Below are 18,142 nucleotides of genomic sequence, written 5' to 3' on the forward strand. Positions count from 1 at the left end.
TTCCTTTTTTTTTTTTTTTTTTTAAATTACCATGGTCCTACTGCCTAAAAATCAGTAATTATTCCCCCATTTTCATTAGCCCAATGAGACCAAAATCGAGACCATCCTTCCCACTCCTCCACCACTCCCCTCCACTGGTTTGCTCTATGTGTTGCCACCAGGCAGGCCTTATCCCAGCAGTTGAAGACCAATTTATAATAATCACTGCTGCTGCGGCAGCAGGCTGCTGGTACCAAACTTCCAGTTAATTTTAAAGCCGTTTTCTAATCCCACTGATTTTGAATTTATTCTTCTAATTTGGAGTTTATTCTTGCAATTATTCTCACACACTTAGATTTGGTGATTCTATTTTCACTCTACTTTTAGCTGCCTGCATCCCCAAGGGTAGTCCATGCATGTGGCTTTGTGAGCACTGATATCTGGGTCCACACATCTATGTATGCTGGGTCTCTAGGTCTGAGTCTGTGTCTGCATCTCTCTGCACACACACGTCTCTCTCATTTGCATCCTCTCCTTCCCTCCATCAACCTATCTATCCATCTACCTCTTTCCAACCTCTCCTTCCCTCCATCAACCTATCTATCCATCTACCTCTTTCCAACCTGTCTCTCACTCTCTTCCACTCACTCTTTTCCTCTTTCCCCCACTCCTTCCCTCCTTCCCTAAACCCTTCTCTAGCCTCTCCACTGTCTCTGTCTAATATTCTATTTTTTAAAGATTTTTAAAATTTATTTATTCATGAGAGACAGAGAGAGAGAGAGAGAGAGAGAGAGAGGCAGAGACACAGGCAGAGGGAGAAACAGGCTCCACGCAGGAAGCCCAACGTGGGACTTGATCCTGGGACTCCAGGATCATACCCTGGACTGAAGGTGGCACTAAACCCGGGGCTGCCCACTAATGTTCTATTTTAGGATGAACCAAAGGAGACAGAGAGATCCTAATGTTGAGACTACAGACAGATCTTGTGCCAATATGGCAGCTTGGATAAACTAAAAGCTCCCGCACTGCAAGCACTCAGGAATGTGAGATAAAATATAAGACATCCTTGTAAATGCCTATGAGAGTGTGTCAAGAAGTCAAGGAAATGACCTGAAGCCCTAACTAGAGAGAAAACTGAGGTCTTCCAGCAAGGATGGGCTATCCAGCAGTAAGAGCTGGGTCTGAGGTCTCATCTATCATCCTGGCAGAATTACTAATCTAACCTCCTTTACTTAAAAGTGCTTTGGTTGGGGATCCCTGGGTGGCGCAGCGGTTTGGCGCCTGCCTTTGGCCCAGGGCGCGATCCTGGAGACCCGGGATCGAATCCCACATCGGGCATCCCGGTGCATGGAGCCTGCTTATCCCTCTGCCTGTGTCTCTGCCTCTCTCTCTCTCTCTATCATAAATAAGTGAAAATTGAAAAAAAAAAAAAAAACTAAAAAAAAAAAAGTGCTTTGGTTGGAAGTCACCTTACTTTAATATCCTACAGGTTAGATATAAGCCCTTAGAGTGGACAGAAGTTGGAATTGCTGCTTTTACATATATGGGCTATGGTCTCAACAAAAACTAAAGTGGAAAAAAAAAATGAACGCAGATGAAAAAGGAGTCCAGGATAAGAAAGGAAAAGGATCCCAATCCCCCACTAACTGGTAATCATTGGTGTGTCTCCAATGTGGTTTTTGAGTTCTACTCTACAAATATAGTTCAGGAAATCCCTAGACACATTTATACCAAACTGGTCGCATGTCAGTGATATACCTGAATCCCTGACAGAATTCACTGTAAACTGCTCTGAAGAAGCCTGCCTCCCAGAGCTGCACCAGACTGTCCTCTAAAGATAGGCTCACCATCCAAAGTGGCAAGACATAGAAGGAAACAACCCATTACAAGCAAGAGTCAGAAGACATGACAAACAGCAAGATTAGGCTTTCAAGAACTTGGGATAAGAGAACAATTGGATAGACATCATAAAATAAATATGTGCACAATTATATATATTAAGTAAACACATAAAGAAATAAAAACATAAGAGAAGAAAGAACATTTTGGAAAAAACTCAAGTCCGTATGTATGTTCATATATACATAATGAATGTATTATACATGTGAACACATATATTCTAGAAATTAAAAACACAGTCCTTGAAATCTGAAATTGAATAGATGGGTTAAATAGCAGATTAGACTCATCTGAGCACAGAACTCATACCCTGAAAAACATATCTTAGGAAATCACTTAGAATGAAGCACTGAGAGATAAAGAATTAAGAATGTATAGAATGAAAAAATCCAACTAATAGTGGCTCTGCACTCCATAACCCTTGAAGATAAAAAAGACTCATAGCAAATCCCTTTAATCTGATAAAAGGCATCTTAATAAAGGCTATGTGCCCAAAACCTACAGCAATCCTCATACTTAAATGGTGAAACATCAGGTACATTCTCCTTAGGTCAGGAATAAAGCTGGAATCTACCTACCTTCAACATTGTATGGAATGGGATAAGAAAAAAAACAACATAAAGAGAATTTACTGGATTGGAAAGAAACAGAACTGTTGTTATTTGCATATAATCCTCAACTTAGAAAATACAAAGAGCTTTACAAGTCTATTGGCATTACATAAAAATTAAGATATAGGAATTATTTTCATTCGATTACCTTAGTAATAGTAATAGTAATAGTTTACCTTAGAATACCTTTCAACTAGAGGAACAGCACCATCTCCTTTACCCTAGGGTGTTGAGAAATGTATGGGGACAATTTTGGCTGTCACAATGATAAACAGCAGCTACTTGTCTATTACCACAGTCCCACACAATGAGGAACTATGCCACACAATGCCAACAGGGCATTCACTGAGAAACACTGTGGCCTAGAGCAATAAACAGTGTAACGATAATATTAAAAAGGTTCAATTTACTAAGTTACAAAAAAATTATCATTAAATTTAACAGAAAATTATAAGATCTTATACATAAAATTGTAATATTTTATAAAAAGAACTAAAATAAATATATATGTATAGATGTTCTGTGTGTGCACACACACACACACACACTCAGAGTCGCATACAATTATTCACATGCATACACATCCTTATTTGGCATCACACCTATCCTGTATCAGACCCCTTGGTACATCTGAGCTGGGGATATAGCACTAAACATCAGACAAGGTTCCTGCTCACAGAATTATCAACCCAAGTGTTTGAAAGTTTAAATATTATCACTCTGGTCATGTTCATATTACAAACTAATCTCTTCCACTTAAAAACTTAAATTTGGGCAGTGGCTTTTCCAGGGTACTTTACTAGCTTCATCCTAACATTACTCTCCTTTGGGCATTTCGCTGATTACTACTACATCCACTAGAGGTCAGGCAAGGAAGAACATAAAACAGGTTAAGCTAATCATTAATGGGAGGGGGAGGGAGTGGGGGCACTAAGAGCACTAAAAACAGTGCTACTACATGCTCACTTCCATATTAGATTTCGTGGAAGTGCAGGTACAAACTAACACATCCAAGAATATTTTGTTCAACACAGTACTGTTATTTGCATATAACCCTCCACTTAGAAAACAGGAATAAGCTCTCACTGACTTACATGTTGGGTCATCACTCCTCTGTATACCTGGCCAGTGCCATACAACTGGCTGGCCTGGTTTCCCACTTTTCTTTGCTTTATACCGCTATACTTTGTTTTCCCCACACACATAACCTAATATCCTTTGTTTTCAGGGGCTTGACCAGACCAACCCCTCTACCAGGAAAAAACCCTCTCTAGGTCAGCCCACCTGTCCATTCCTGCCCCCACCTCACATCTGGCCAAGGCTCATGGTCCCTGGGAGATTTCTTGACTCATCTAGGCTTGCTCACTTGTCCTTCTCCACACCAACCAAACTTGTTATATGCCTGTGTTCTAGCGATGTTTTTCTTCTATCTCCATAGCTGTTGGTCTGAATGCATAATACCCCAAAAGTGTGCTGACTGTATAAAAGGTCAATGATGAGTTCAGATATCTTTTAGATGCCACCAAGGTAATGAATCAGATGTATGTATTAATATAAAGATATTCCAGAATAGTCCCCCCCCCCATGAAGGAGCTTCTATCCTCCAACACATATACACACATATACTTAGTTCCACAAATCCTTAAGCAATTCAGAATGCAAAAAGGATCATATGAGTAATGCTGATGGGAAGTGCTCCAAGCATGTTCCCATCTTCCCATCTGATAGAACAGAGAGGACTCCCTAGAACAAATGAGATTTCAGTGGACCTGACAGAATTTTATTCGGAGAAGGCTGCTCAAAGAGGGATGCATTTCAGCCAGAACGAAGAAGATGGGCCAAGGCACACACTGGACAGAAAAAAACTTATTAGGGGATAGCCAGGAGACATACATGGAAAGCCTGGAGAGTTGAGAAAGAAAAACCAAAGGAAAGAAAAGCAAGAAAGATGGATTCAGGCCGAACTGCAGAAGACTATGAATGCCAGAGGAAAAAAAAAAAAAAAATGAATGCCAGAGGAAGAAGCTGCATTTTTCCTGTGAAGAAAGAAGGACAAGCCACTGATGGTGTTCAAAAACACAAATTTGGCTGCTGGTATCTGTGTTTAGAAAGATATTCATTGGAAAAAATTTGAAGGTGAAGGGACAAGTTTAAATTCAAAAAAAAGGAGAACCAGAAAAATCATGCATCAGATAAATTTATTAAACAATACTTAGTCTTTCCTGGCATCAGATTGTTAAATATATACTGCAGTGTTTAAAGTCCAGCAGACAACAAGATTAAAGAAAGATGCAATTGAAAGCTAAAAGACTAAATTCTGGTTTCTGCTTAGCCACTTAGCCATGTGACTTCTCCAAGTCTCCATGAAATACAGATGATAACTGACAGCTTCACTGGGTCCTGTGATGATCAGAGGCAATGGAGGTGAAAGCCAACGGTATTCATGGACTCATGTAGGGGTCGCACGGAATCAGTACCATCTTAGGATAAGGACCACGTGTTCCAAGTCCAAATGTTCAACAATAATTAACTGAATATTGGAAGTAACATAAAATAATGATCAGGTGAAACAGATCTTCTGAAGAACTGAAAGAAAGAAAAGAAAAATTTGGAAGGACCAACCATTAACTCAAATGTAGATTAATTCAAAGAGAAAGAATCTCCTAGCAACCGCCCTCTCATGAGAGGCATGATTTAGCACTATCACTGAAAGAGGAAAAATACCACTGGGATCACTTATATTTTAACACCAGGCAAATAATTAGTCTTTTACATATGGGCAACATTGATCAAATCTGCTACTGTAGACAATTAAAAAATGTCCAAAATGACACTCTGAAAGCCAGGAAAGAGACATTTAACTCCCTTATCATTACTTAATTCAATAATCAGCAATTGTTTATTGAGAATCAATTTGATGTAGGCACTGTGTGTAAGAAATACACTGGTGAATAACCCTGTGGCCCACTAGAGTGGAAGGCAGATAGAGTGAGCTCAGTGTTTTGCTAGGGGCAAGTGCTAGGGGAGAACCAATAAGACTGCTGAGGCTTCCAAGAAGGCAGTTAGTTACCCTACATGGAACAAGAATAAGGGTATTAAATGTAGAAAAACTTGTGTATCAAAGACACAAAGTTTTTTGTTTTGTTTCGATTTGTTTTTAAAAAGCACACCTTTAAGACACACTTAAAATATTTAAAGAGTAAAGGACGAAGTGGGTGAGAAAGAGTTCTTGGAATAGTTAGGATTTTACTGCAGGACACCAGGAAGCTACTGAAGGAGTGATGTGACATGATCAAATCACACACTTACAAAAAATGACCATGGCTGCACAACGGAAAAAAATGAACTAAGGAAGACCAGACTGGAGGACAGGATACAAGAAAAGAGGCTGTGGCCATAATTCATGTGGGAAGGAAGGTGGTTAAGAGAAGTGGATGGATTTGGGAGATATTACAGAGGGACCCAATAATTTGGTAATGGATCCATGCACAGAGATTAGGCATGGAGAAGGGAAGGAGGAGGGAAGACCCAGCAGCACATCTACTGGGTTTAACCTACCTGTGGGAAAATAATAGTCCCAGTTAAAGCCCAAACACTAACAGCCATGCTAAATGCCTTCAACTGCTCAGTTCCCCCATTTCCCAACTCCATTTCCTCTAGTTTAAACAAGATAACCTGTTACCATCCAGCATAATAGAGGCACACTCAGCCTAGGCAGCAGTTTTCTGAACCTCCTCTGCCTACCATTGACTTTGAAGCCTTCAATGATGGCTAGTGGATAACTCCCAACCTTCCATGATGCAGTTTGTCAATGACTGCACAAGAAGTCAACAGCATGAATTTACTGCCCAAATTAGGCTTACAATTGCTTATTTTACAGCAAATGATGGTAGAAATTTTAAGCTGTGAAAATGTTTATCATTTGCTTATATGCATAAATTCCTAAAGGAGAGTTTGGGGGTTTTGTTTTGTTTTGTTCTTGCCTTTTTCACTCCAAGGATGTACTACCAAATTTAATCAGTTTTTTTTTAACTATTTTAATAAATCTTGTTAAAAGTTCTGTTTGACATACTTCCCTAGGTCTTATAAATGATGTCATTTGTTTCAAATTGTAATCTCTTAGTTTTAATGATTCTTCTTTTCTAAACTTGATGATGCCATGGTTTCATTATTTATTACCCTCCACTAGCTCATGTCTCTTTAGAATCCTCTTATCAAAAAATCATTGGTTCTTCCTTCTATAAGATTCCATAATGCAAAATCCTAGCTTGAATTCCTCTAGTAAAAGAAGTCACTTAGAAGTCATGAAGATCAAGAGCCTCCATCTGCTAAAAAACAAACTGCATTCAAAGTACAGAAATCCCCCCACCTTACCAGCAGAATTGGCTTTTTTTGTACCCAATTCCCCAAATATCCCTAATTGAGGCATAGTATTGCTGATTACACAAAACAATCCCAAGGAATGCCAAAAATACTACTTCTTCTCTTCTTCTGCCTTCTCCTCAGCAAAGCAGTGAACAATACCTGGTAAAAAGGTCCTCCTGACAAAAGCACACAAAACACTGCTAAGTTGCTGATGTAAGGGGAATGGCTGGTACTTCTGACCTGGGCTGGGAGGTGACTTTTCCATCCATCACCATCTCTCTATTCCAAAAAGACCCCCCCACACACGTACACCCTGAGGAGCTGCCATAAAGAGCAGCTGATATAAGTGTGCCAAATGCAGCATGCAACAGAAGTTATGGCAGAAAGGGACCTTACCCTCTGCATTTCTGAAAGCTAATCTGTGTCCTGTTAGGTTAGGAATGAGGCTCACCTTGGTTCCCAGTTTCAGCACCTCATGGTTTTCAGGGATTCTTAGAAAGCCCCAATTACAAAAGCAAAGGAGCAAGGTAGGGATGAAGAGAAGCTAAATGCAGATCTTAAGGTGTGGAAATATGGGGGGAAAAGCAAAGGAGAAACCACCCAGTCACGAGACCAAGATCCTTCTGTTGCTGGTAGAGTAGGACAAACGCTATTCCAAAGGAGGCATACCAAAAGCTCCACTTAACATGACCACTTGGAAAATACTGTTTCTTTGGATATAAAAGGGTGATATTGTTATTTTAGTAAAAATAGCAGTTTTACTTTATGGTAATACTAGTAAGCCATCATAAAAATTCCTATCCAATCTACTTTTGGAGGCTTATGGCTAAGTTGTAATGACTTGTTTTTTAGAGTTAGTTAAACTCCAGTACTCCACATTCCTTAGAGTCTGACCATCGTTCAAGCAAGTGCCTTAAATAGGGGTTGGGGCAGGGGGATACACTGTAGAGCAACTTACAGTGCGTGTACAGCAACTTAGTTGTGTGTAAAGTGAGAGTGTGTAGGGGAGTAGAGTGTGCGGGGGCTAAAAACAAAAAAGCATAAGAAAATTCAGTCCACAACAAAATTTATTCCCACATTTTAGAAGGAGGCTACATTGAATAACACTGAGGCAAATAAAGTTAGTGATGTTGAGATATCCAAGTAATAAATTAGACATATTTTCTACTTTCAAACACAAACCACTGAAAGCCCATACTCTCCACAGAATATACAGCACAAGAAACAGGGCAGCAAGAGATCTTTGGATCAAATTCTTATCAACAAAGGATGGTCCTAAAGAAAGTTCTTCTTGACTGTCAACCATCAACCAAACCTCAAGAACAGAATCTAAAAAAGTATCATCCTTCATATCTTCTCCCTTTGTCTCCATAACCAGAAGGCTTCAGGAGCATCCATGTCCTCCTGAGTCAGTGCTTCAGTCTACTCAATCCACAGTCAGCGCTATCCTGCTCCCCACCCCCTATATTCCTTCTGTAGTTTATGGTACCTGGATGTCTGAGCCCACCCTCCACACATGAGCTCCCTCTCATAATACACCATATGGTGCTTAGCACAGAGCCTTCTCTATCATGTATACTCAATAAATGATTACATAACAAATAAGCCAACTGAACCTCACCTGCTAAAATGAGGCAGTAACTGAGTAAGGAGTCTTACAATACTATACCATGTCATATTACTGCGATGTCATATTCATGAGACTTTAGAAAACTTCAAGTAAAAAAAAAAAAAAGAAAAGAAAAGAAAAAGAAAACTTCAAGTAATGGAGCAGATAAAATAAATATGTTCCACAAACATATTTCACATCGATTATTTCCTCTGAGCTTCTGCTACAAGTATTCTCCTTTTCCTCTTCATATTTATAGTAATAGCTTAGTAGGCAGTGCCTGCTAAGTATTCCAGGCACCATACCAAGGCATTTCACCTCCAGGAAACCAATTCTCTACCATAACCCTGAAAGTTGTTAAAAATTATCCTCACCATATTTTTTTTTTTTTAATGAGGTTTAGAGAAGTTAAAGAAAATCCCCCAAGTTCACACAGCTACAAGTAGCGGGCAGATTCTAGGCCTGGGGGAATAGGGAGATCTGACTGAAGACAAAGGTCATTCTTTTCCATAACACCATGCTACCTCGGACCCATGAAGCCACCTCTGACATCCAAATATTCTATATTAATGTCCCCTATTGTTCCACAACCATACAACAGTGGACCAAAGGCCACTGGGGCAAAAGTCTTTAGAGCTTTTGTGTATTCATTTGCAAGCTGTCTGTCAGATGTTGTTTCATGCTGTATCAATGTATTCAGCTCAGCTAGTAATCTTTTTTTTAATTTTTTCTGATCAGCCAGGAACTGGGAGAGCAATTAACTACACTTATTAGACCTGGTGTGAAATCTCCCTGCTACAATCTGCAATACAATGTGAACTGTAAGTAGATGCTCACCCAGTACATGTCTGATTAAGTAATGAGTATAGTAATTCCCTGCTATATTGATGAGCAATTACTGATGAGTAATTCCCTCATCCTCGGCTTCCAGGCCAGTCATAACAGCAGGATGGGTTGAGCTGGGGTAGGAGCCAGAAAGGGCACAGCACCAATCTCCTAGCCCCTCTATTAGACTGGGAGTCACTCCAACAAAACACTGACTCTTCTACCATAGGCCTTCCCACAAATTCTAGACAATGGGGACCTGCCTTGCTCAGTGTCCTGATGCCTCAGAAGACACCGTCCACTGCATTCCTTCCCACCTCTGGAGGAGATTCCATGGCCCTCTCTGCTAAGACCTCTAAGCCCAAGGAAACCTCTCTCAGCTCTCCCTCACAATGTGTTTGGAGTCAACTAAGGAACTCCATCTGAGCAAATCCCATCTAATTTTACTCTCTCCTAAATCAAAACTTTTACAAAATAAAACTTGTTTACAAAATATGATGGACTTGCCTGTGTGTGCTAAATAGAGTTTGTTCTCTTCTGTGGCTCCGCCTTGAGGTCCTCAGGCATTTGAAGGAGTTTCTGCTTCTCAGGTTTGACTTTTCTGTCTTCTCCCTCCCTGTGTGTGGGTCAGCACTCTTGCCTTTCCATTTTCTGCCTTTAATCGACTAAGGACTGAGAAAGAAAGCTATTTTGCTTGTTTAGGACTGAATGCACAGAAGCAGCATGAGGGGCCCATCTAGGGAAAGAGCCCAGGGAAGTGGTACCCCCTCACACCCAGGGCACTGATTCCATGAAAGTGGAAACCCCTTGTGAGTAAGACACACAGCCAGGCTTGGGGAACCTAGATTTAAAATTTCAGCACACAGACTTTAGGATTGGCTTTTTTGGCCCCACTCCCCCGCATGGCCCCGGCATTCTAGACAGCTGAGACAAGAGACAGGGAAGATAAGATTATGGGACTTTGTACATCATCTGCCTTCACCCCTCCCTGCTTACTACAATGGCATCTCTGAGGGAAGGGACATTCTGTCTTGTTCACTGTGGAATCACAATCACTGATGCCTCGAGCACCTAACACAGAATAAGCATTCCACAAATTTGCTGAATGAGGAAAAAATGCATGAGTAATTAATGAGAATTCCTCTTCCATAATTAATATCTACAGTTCAAAATCTTTATTATATTATAGACTCCTTATAAGCTGGAATTAATAAAATCAGGAAAGAAAATTCCAATGATCTGTGTCAGCAGGAGAAAGTCGATCCTTTTCAACCTTAAAAGAGAGAAGAGAGTGCTATTTTATCTAAGCAAGTTATAGGTATGTAGCCCGCCAGGATCAACAACTCTGAGAAGTGCTGGCTAGGGTCCTTCAGCATACTGACAGCCCCCCAAAAAGCCCACTTCCTGTATGGAAGTCCAGGGTAAGCGTACAGAAACTACCCTATTAGAAAACACTACACATTACTTTTATCTTGTAGAGAAGGTACAACTTCCAATTGTTTTTTAAATGAAGAACATACACACACACACACACACACACACCATGTCCTGTTTTCGATCTACCCCCATCAAAAAAAGGGGGGGGGGGAATGAAAAAATAAAACAGTAAAAATAACAGGTGAAAAAATTTTAGAGAAGATTCAACTCTATTTTTGCATTATGATTTCCCTAGAAGATCTAAATTAAAAAATAAAGCCTGAATTTGGACTACAGTAAAATAAATGTGCAGGATTCAATATAAAGATGAATATAGATCTGTTTTGCGATCTCATTACTACTTATTTCTAGCAAGGTACATCATCTGCCAGCAGAAACTAAAGGCACTAAGGGGCACAGCCTCCCAGGGCTGAATTCTGTCTATCTAGCAAGAAAGAACAGGTAGGGAGTACATGCATTGGAAACCTGTGGGAAAAACAACCAAGAGCTCCTGGACGTCACGAGATGAGAAAAGAAAATACTGACATACACCAGACTGAAGCAAGGCAGTCACAATCAAAGATCCTTAATTAGGAGTAACATCCAAAGCAAATGGAGAAAACTCTTAAAACTAAAAGTATGCCTATATAATCAGATTATCTGAAAGTAATAAACTAGATAAACCAAGTAAATAAGACTATAAAAGAGTATCACTTAAAAAATGAAAAAACAGAATACATAATTTAGGACAAGCATGGTGGAGAAACCCTGGTCAGACAGCTACACTAAATTCTCTGGTGTTTCCCCTAGGAGAATTTTCAGAGAGGGAGAATAAAGAACTGGCTCACTAATGGATTCAGATGACAGAGAAAGCAGAACAATTCAATATCTTTTTACAGCCATTTATATCCCACAGAATCTGAAGATTATGTTTTAAGTCCCTATATGTCACTCTACAGCACTTCTATGATTCCTGGCAGTCAAATTCATCACATCTGCAAATGAAAAAAAATCATCAGTGTTTTACCCACTTTCAGATCTAATATAGAACTTACATTTTAAAAAGAAAAAGAATTTGCTTACTAACTCAAGCTATAACTATAACCTGCCTTTCAAACAGCCTGATTCTGAGGAAAATAAAGGAATACTGTGCCTTCTGAGGGTCATCTCAGACACAAGGAAATGTGATGCGCAACTAATGATAAAATTTGAGATGCCACTACCAAGGCAGAGCTGTTCTGAATTTAATCAAGTCTGCTGAGCTTCAGACGGATGGATAATAGGCAGCCAGATGGACAAGATTTGCATTCAGAAAAGCTACATTGGAAGATCCAAATAGATGTGCCTCAGAATCCTGGCTTCAAAGATGTGCTGCCCAGTTTAATAAAACCTGAATTAAAACAATCACAAAAACAAAAATGTTTAAACAATCTATTTCATTTCTAAAGCTGAATCAATAGTAAGGCAATTAGCCTAGCACAATAGAAGCTCAGTCCTAATTCTTTATTTGTTCCATCTGAGTGCTCAAGCACGGCTGCCACATCAGGCTCCAGGTTGCACTGAGAGAGAAACAGACACAGAGAGGACGAGAATGTGCAAATTCTCTCTCCATAATTATCTAGTGAATGGTGAAATCAACTTTATCATCTTGAACATATGTGAATGCAATTATACATACACCAGTGCAATTGTTACTCTTCTGCAAAATCTGGGACATTGAGACATGGGGTAAATATGAAAGGAAGACACACTGGGCTGTTACAGTGAAGGACCTAGAGTCTGCTATTTTAAGTCAGCATGACTATAAAAGAAAAACAAAGCCAGATTTTACCAAGGCCTTTAAAGGGCCACTCACATTTCCTGTGAGTTCAATCAAATATGTAAACAGTGTTCAATCAAATATGCTAAAAGCTATGGCTCATCACTAGTCCCAGCTCCTTCTTACAACTCAGTGAAAGGACACATGTTAGAGCTTGCAGAGCCCTAGGCATGCTACTGAGGGGGTCAGGAGATGTCAACGATGCATTTCGCACTTGCCCGAGCTCCAAAGGCCAGTAAATGAGCTGTAAAGGAGCTGAGATTCAGAGGTACCCCAGGCATGCCAAGCCTCACTTAGGTTAACAGCAATCCTATGCAGATCATTCTCTTCCAAATTTTTGATGGAAGTTTAAGTGGGGCCTCAGATTCTCTGTCAGAGAAGGAGAAACATCCGTATTTATTCAATTTTTTTCCTACTGCAATCTGCCAGGTTTGATGAAGTTTGATTTTTAAGGCATATTTTTCTCAGCATTCCAAAAAATCCAAGATCAATTAATATATTTCTACTTTCTTTCAATTTCAGTTCATCAATGTGACTATGTTGAAAATAGGAAATGTTACTTGTTTCCATGATAAAATGAACTTGCCCTTTAAGGAGAGAAAAATGTTACCAGTGATTAGTGCTGATTTCAGTGATGGCCTGACCCTTCATAATTATAGTGTCCAAGAGAGTTCATTAAAATCTAACCATTCTATGGTTACTGTATCCAACTCAAAGGTACATTTCATTCAGAGAAAGTTTTCAGTAACATCAGACACTTCTGAAAACCCTCTAGGTAAAATGTCCCTTCCCCCATGCCATTCCCAGCTGGTCATCCACAACATCCTTCAAGAAGTTAAAGCACTCAGGGTTTTTGTGAGTTACTGTCAGCCTCCTCTACAAAGTGCTCACTGGCCTTACTCATCCCAGCAGACCTATTTTGGTGAGGACTATTCAACAAGAAAGCCGGACGGAGGCACCTGGGGGCACCTGGTTGAGTGTCTGCCTTTGGTTCAGGTTATGGTCCCAGGGTCCTGGGATCGAATCCCGCATCGGGCTCCCGATAGGGCGCTTGCTTCTCCCTCTGCCTATGTCTCTGCCTCTCTGTGTGTCTCTCATGAATAAATAAATAAAATCCTTAAAAAAAGAAAAAGAAAAAAGAAAGCCAGAACTAAGGCTATGGCCAGGGACAGCACTCCGTATCTGGGCATAAAAGACACTTCAGAAATGAGACCAGCACTGTGCACACACCACCTCCTCAAGATATACTCACTCAGCATCTGCTGGACAGTTAAAGCCAAAGAGCAAAGGGAAGCCAGTGGGGTTGTAAAGGACCAGGAGAAGCAGTCAGACTTGCATTTTCAACCAATCCTTCCTTAGGGCCATTATAAAGAACTTCCGCCACTGACCAAAACCTTGGTTTCTGATTCTAATTCTCCACCATTCAACACCCGGTTTGCCCAGTTTTTCAAGGAGCAAACCTCAGAATGAAGTGTTGTGTTATGCCTCAGTTTACTTCTGCTTGTTGTGCTACAGTTCTTGGGTGGGTTTCACAGTCCATTAAAGACAAACATGGGCAGCCCCGGTGGCTCAGAGGTTTAGCGCCACCTTCAGCCAGGGGCGTGAACCTGGAGACCCGGGATCGAGTCCCGCGTCGGGCTCCCTGCATGGAGCCTGCTTCTCTCTCTGCCTCTTTCTCTCTCTCTCTGTGTCTCTCATCAATCAATAAATAAAATCTTTAAAAAAAAAATAAAAATAAAAAAATAAAGACAAACAGCTTTTCAGTAAACCTGTACTTAACCAGTCTTTCCTACAGATGTCATATGGTCCTCCCTTGGTTACACGATGTAAGCTGGAATGGCTTCTGTGCTCTAAGGGCTCCAGACTGCTGGACTGTAAAGCTTGTGCTAAGACCCTGGATCTGGGAGTCACTTGGAGCTGGTCATGTCCCAGTCTGACCACATTAGCTATGTGCCCTTGTGTAAGATACTTTAATGTATCTTGTGTCTTGTGTCTCAGATATTGCCAGGATTCCTACCCACAGACAGAAAAAGGCAGTCCAGGGCAGCCCCGGTGGCACAGCGGTTTAGTGCTGCCTGCAGCCCGGGGTGTGATCCTGAAGACCCAGGATCGAGTCCCACGTTGGGCTCCCTGCATGGAGCCTGCCTCTCCCTCTGCCCGTGTCTCTCTCTGCCTTTCTGTCTCTCTCTCTCTGAATAAATAAGTAAATAATTCTTAAAAAAAAAAAGAAAGAAAGAAAAGAAAAAGGCAAATTAAAGCTGTTTAACACAAAAAAAAGAAAAAGGCAGTCCAAACGAAAAAAAAAAAGTGCTTCACTGAATATGTACCTGTTATACAGTATAATACAATGTTTTTCAAACTCCAAGTTGGAACCTTTAAGAGGATATGGTATCAATTTAGAAGAGCATGAATCATATTTTTTTAAAAATAAAATAGAACAGAAAAGTTCAGAACATAATATAAAGTGCATAAGGTAAATAGAGTATATAAGGGTAAATATTGTTTCAGGTGTGTTTATGAATAAAATACAGATTTGGATTCAGATGATAAAATGTGTTTTCTTACTATGGGTCACAGTCAAAAACCTGGAAAACCATAAGTGTTATCAGTAAAACATCAATATGGTTATTACCAGACAGAGAGCAAGCCCAACTGCAATAAGCCTTAAATATACCAGATTTTCTTTCATGTACTGATTAAAATCTTTTAAAGGGTCTAGTCACTTGAGAAAAGAAAGTAAGTAAAAAGAATCCAAAATAAGCTATCAAATGCTGCTCAGTTTAGACATCCAGTAAGTAGCTTTTGCTAACTCAAATACTAGTATCATGTACCTTTTCAAATAGTAATTTTGTAGATTGCATCTGCAACTTTCAGTGTTAGGTCATTAATTCCACTCCTGGGTTTCTACCCTACTGAGATGAACTGATGTTCAGAGAAATCTCCAGGCTCAAAGACGTTTATTACTGTATTATTTATAATAGGAAAAGGAAAACAGGAAATGGCCTAAATGTTCAGTAATAAGGGACTGAATAGGTAGCAAATTTGCTATATGGAAAACTTTGTAGCTATTAAAAATAGTAATAAATTTTTATAAAAAAATCAATACATTTCTAATTGGGGAAATACTTGTATTTATCATGCTAAGTGAAAAGGATACAAAATGTATATGCAGTATCACCACACTTACATGTTACACAGGTTGGGGGGTTGATTTTGTTGTTTTAGCAGTATCGATTTTAATTTAACCAAATTCAGCTTTTTAAGATACTAGAAGAAACTGCACACAAATATTCACAGGTCTCTTTGTATAAGGCAAGCTGTAAGGACTTTTTCTTTCTTTTAACTTTTCTGTATTTTTCAATTTTGGGGACATACTGCACATTCAAAACGGAGAGGATGATATAACCCCCCAGGGATCCCCCAAATTTTCCTTTTTAAGTATACCAATGCCACAGAGTTTTTGAATTTTACCATTAAATTTCCAACCTCAAAGCAAAAGAAATTTATTTTAAAATAGCAGAAATGTCAGCAGCTGCTTAGATGGAAAAGGAAAGGGTCAGTAAGAACTGTATACCATGAAATGGGAAGACAAACATTAAAAATTAAACAAGTAAAGGTTAAAATGTATTCACCTCTGAATAGAAATATTGTTTCAATGTAAGATAAGCAGGGTTATGCCTGGTTTAAGGCAGACCAACCCCAATATTATTACTAGTCTGATGTGAACAGAAGAGCTACTCTGATATCTGAACGGAAGGGAAGAAATTCATAGTTCATTAATCATGTCTGCAGCATTTAACCTAAATGTATACTCAGAGATGAACAAAAATCATAGGACAAACTAATAATCACTTGAGTTCCAAATGTGGAATGAAGTACAAACTGTTATAGGAGGATGTTTCAACATCATTGCAAACAGTTACATCTCCAATATTTACAATCATTATTAACCATCTGTTCGCTGACACTCAACAGGACAAGCTCTACCCTAGTCTTTCACTTGCGCCCATATTCATTCATTCATGTAGGAACACAGAAAAAAATTATTAAACTAATAAAGTATTACCCAGATCCTGGCATACATTACTATTTGAACTACTAAAAGAAGGAGGAGGACAGTGTCTTATTAAATATTGCACTATAAGACCAAGTTGAAATAAAATTATGAAAGAAAAAGATTAACACTGTTAGGTCCAATGCTGCTTACATAACATCCAAGTCACCATGGGACACATGCAAGTTCTGCTACAGGCAATGTCTGCTGCTGGCTTGGGATGAGAGCAGGAAAGAAAAGATGTGCACTGCCCAGGCCTTTCCCCAGGGGGAGTCAGCAACTCCCCAAGCAGTCAGTAATCTCACAGAGCTGCATTGTTCTTGGGGGACAAGAGCTCCAAGCTTGCCCCCAGGTAACAGGTCAAGTCCAGGCCGACCCAAGAACTAGGAGGGACTGGCATCAGGAAGCTCCTTAGTGTGTCCGTGCTCAACCTATAATATTAAATTTCACTTCTCAAGTCTAATCACCTCAAGTTGAGTATCATATAGAATTACTCCTCATGAAAGGCCAAAAAGGGAGGAACCAAATCAAACAAAACTTATTTGGAAAATTACCCTGATTTCACTTGTTCAGCATGCCTTCAGCCTGGCTGTACTCTGATACCAAAAGAATCTGTGTTAATCACTAATTTTCCAGTTACTTTAAGAAGAAATGGAAAATTACCAACTCATTCTGAGTCTGAGGCACTTGGTAACATTTACAGTTTCCCAAGTACGCACACAAAAAGCTAAGAAAACAGCCAGCTCTGAGCCTACACCAAGCAAGACAACTACACCCAAGCAGCTGATCAATCTGTGATGAAACAAACCATGTTTCTTCTTTCCACCTCTCTGCTTCTAATTAATTTTTGTATAGGGAAGGAGAAATAAAGGAAGAAGATTACTTCACAATTTATAAAACACACATGCTAATACACTCACACTACAGTCTTCTTGAAGTTCTTATCTTTATCCATAGTACACCCTATGCTGGGAAATACATGTTTATTCTGCATAAACTCTTTTTTAAAATACTAATTTGTGATATATATATATATATATAATTTATTTGGTGTATAAACATGCAATGAATAGACTTAAAAAACAAAGAAATTGGAAATAATTGCAGGAAGTATTTTTAATAAATTTAATAAATGAATGGAAGGTTTTAATTCTAAAATCAAAAGATTTTATAGTAGGGGCACCTGAGTGACTCAGTTAAGCATCTGACTCTTGATTTCAGCTCAGGTCATGACCTTAGTTAGGATTGTGAGATGGAGCCCTCATCGGACTCTGTGCTGAGAGTGCAGCCTGCTTTTAAGATTCTTTCTCCAGGGGCAGCCCTGGTACCCTAGCGGTTTAGCGCCGCCTTCGGCCCTGGAGACCTGGGATCGAGTCCCATGTCAGGCTTCCTGCATGGAGCCTGTTTCTCCCTCTGCCTGTGTCTCTGCCTCTTTCTCTCTGTGTCTGTCATGAATAAATAAATAAAATCTTTAAAAAAAAGATTCTTTCTCCACTCTGCTCCCTCTCTAATAAACAAACAAGTTATTTATAGTAGAACCCCTCTAACCCCCCAACTTACCTTCT

The 18,142-nt window shown here is 39.6% G+C and overlaps 1 protein-coding gene across 11 annotated transcripts in view; it reads right to left on the reverse strand.

Annotated features, from left to right (window-relative positions):
* Positions 1 to 18,142, reverse strand: part of CCNY (cyclin Y) — a 335,524-nt gene that overhangs the window by 98,344 nt on the left and 219,038 nt on the right. Inside the window, exon 1 of one of the 11 annotated variants that reach the window (XM_025478433.3) lies at positions 9,796 to 9,951. The exons of the other annotated variants lie outside the window; for them this stretch is intronic. The gene's annotated coding sequence lies outside the window, so the exon portion shown is untranslated. Of the gene's footprint in view, positions 1 to 9,795; positions 9,952 to 18,142 lie in introns of those variants that run through there. 11 annotated transcript variants of the gene reach the window in all.

Source organism: Canis lupus, chromosome 2 (assembly GCF_003254725.2).
Source record: "Canis lupus dingo isolate Sandy chromosome 2, ASM325472v2, whole genome shotgun sequence".
In the NCBI taxonomy this organism is placed as follows: domain Eukaryota; kingdom Metazoa; phylum Chordata; class Mammalia; order Carnivora; family Canidae; genus Canis; species Canis lupus.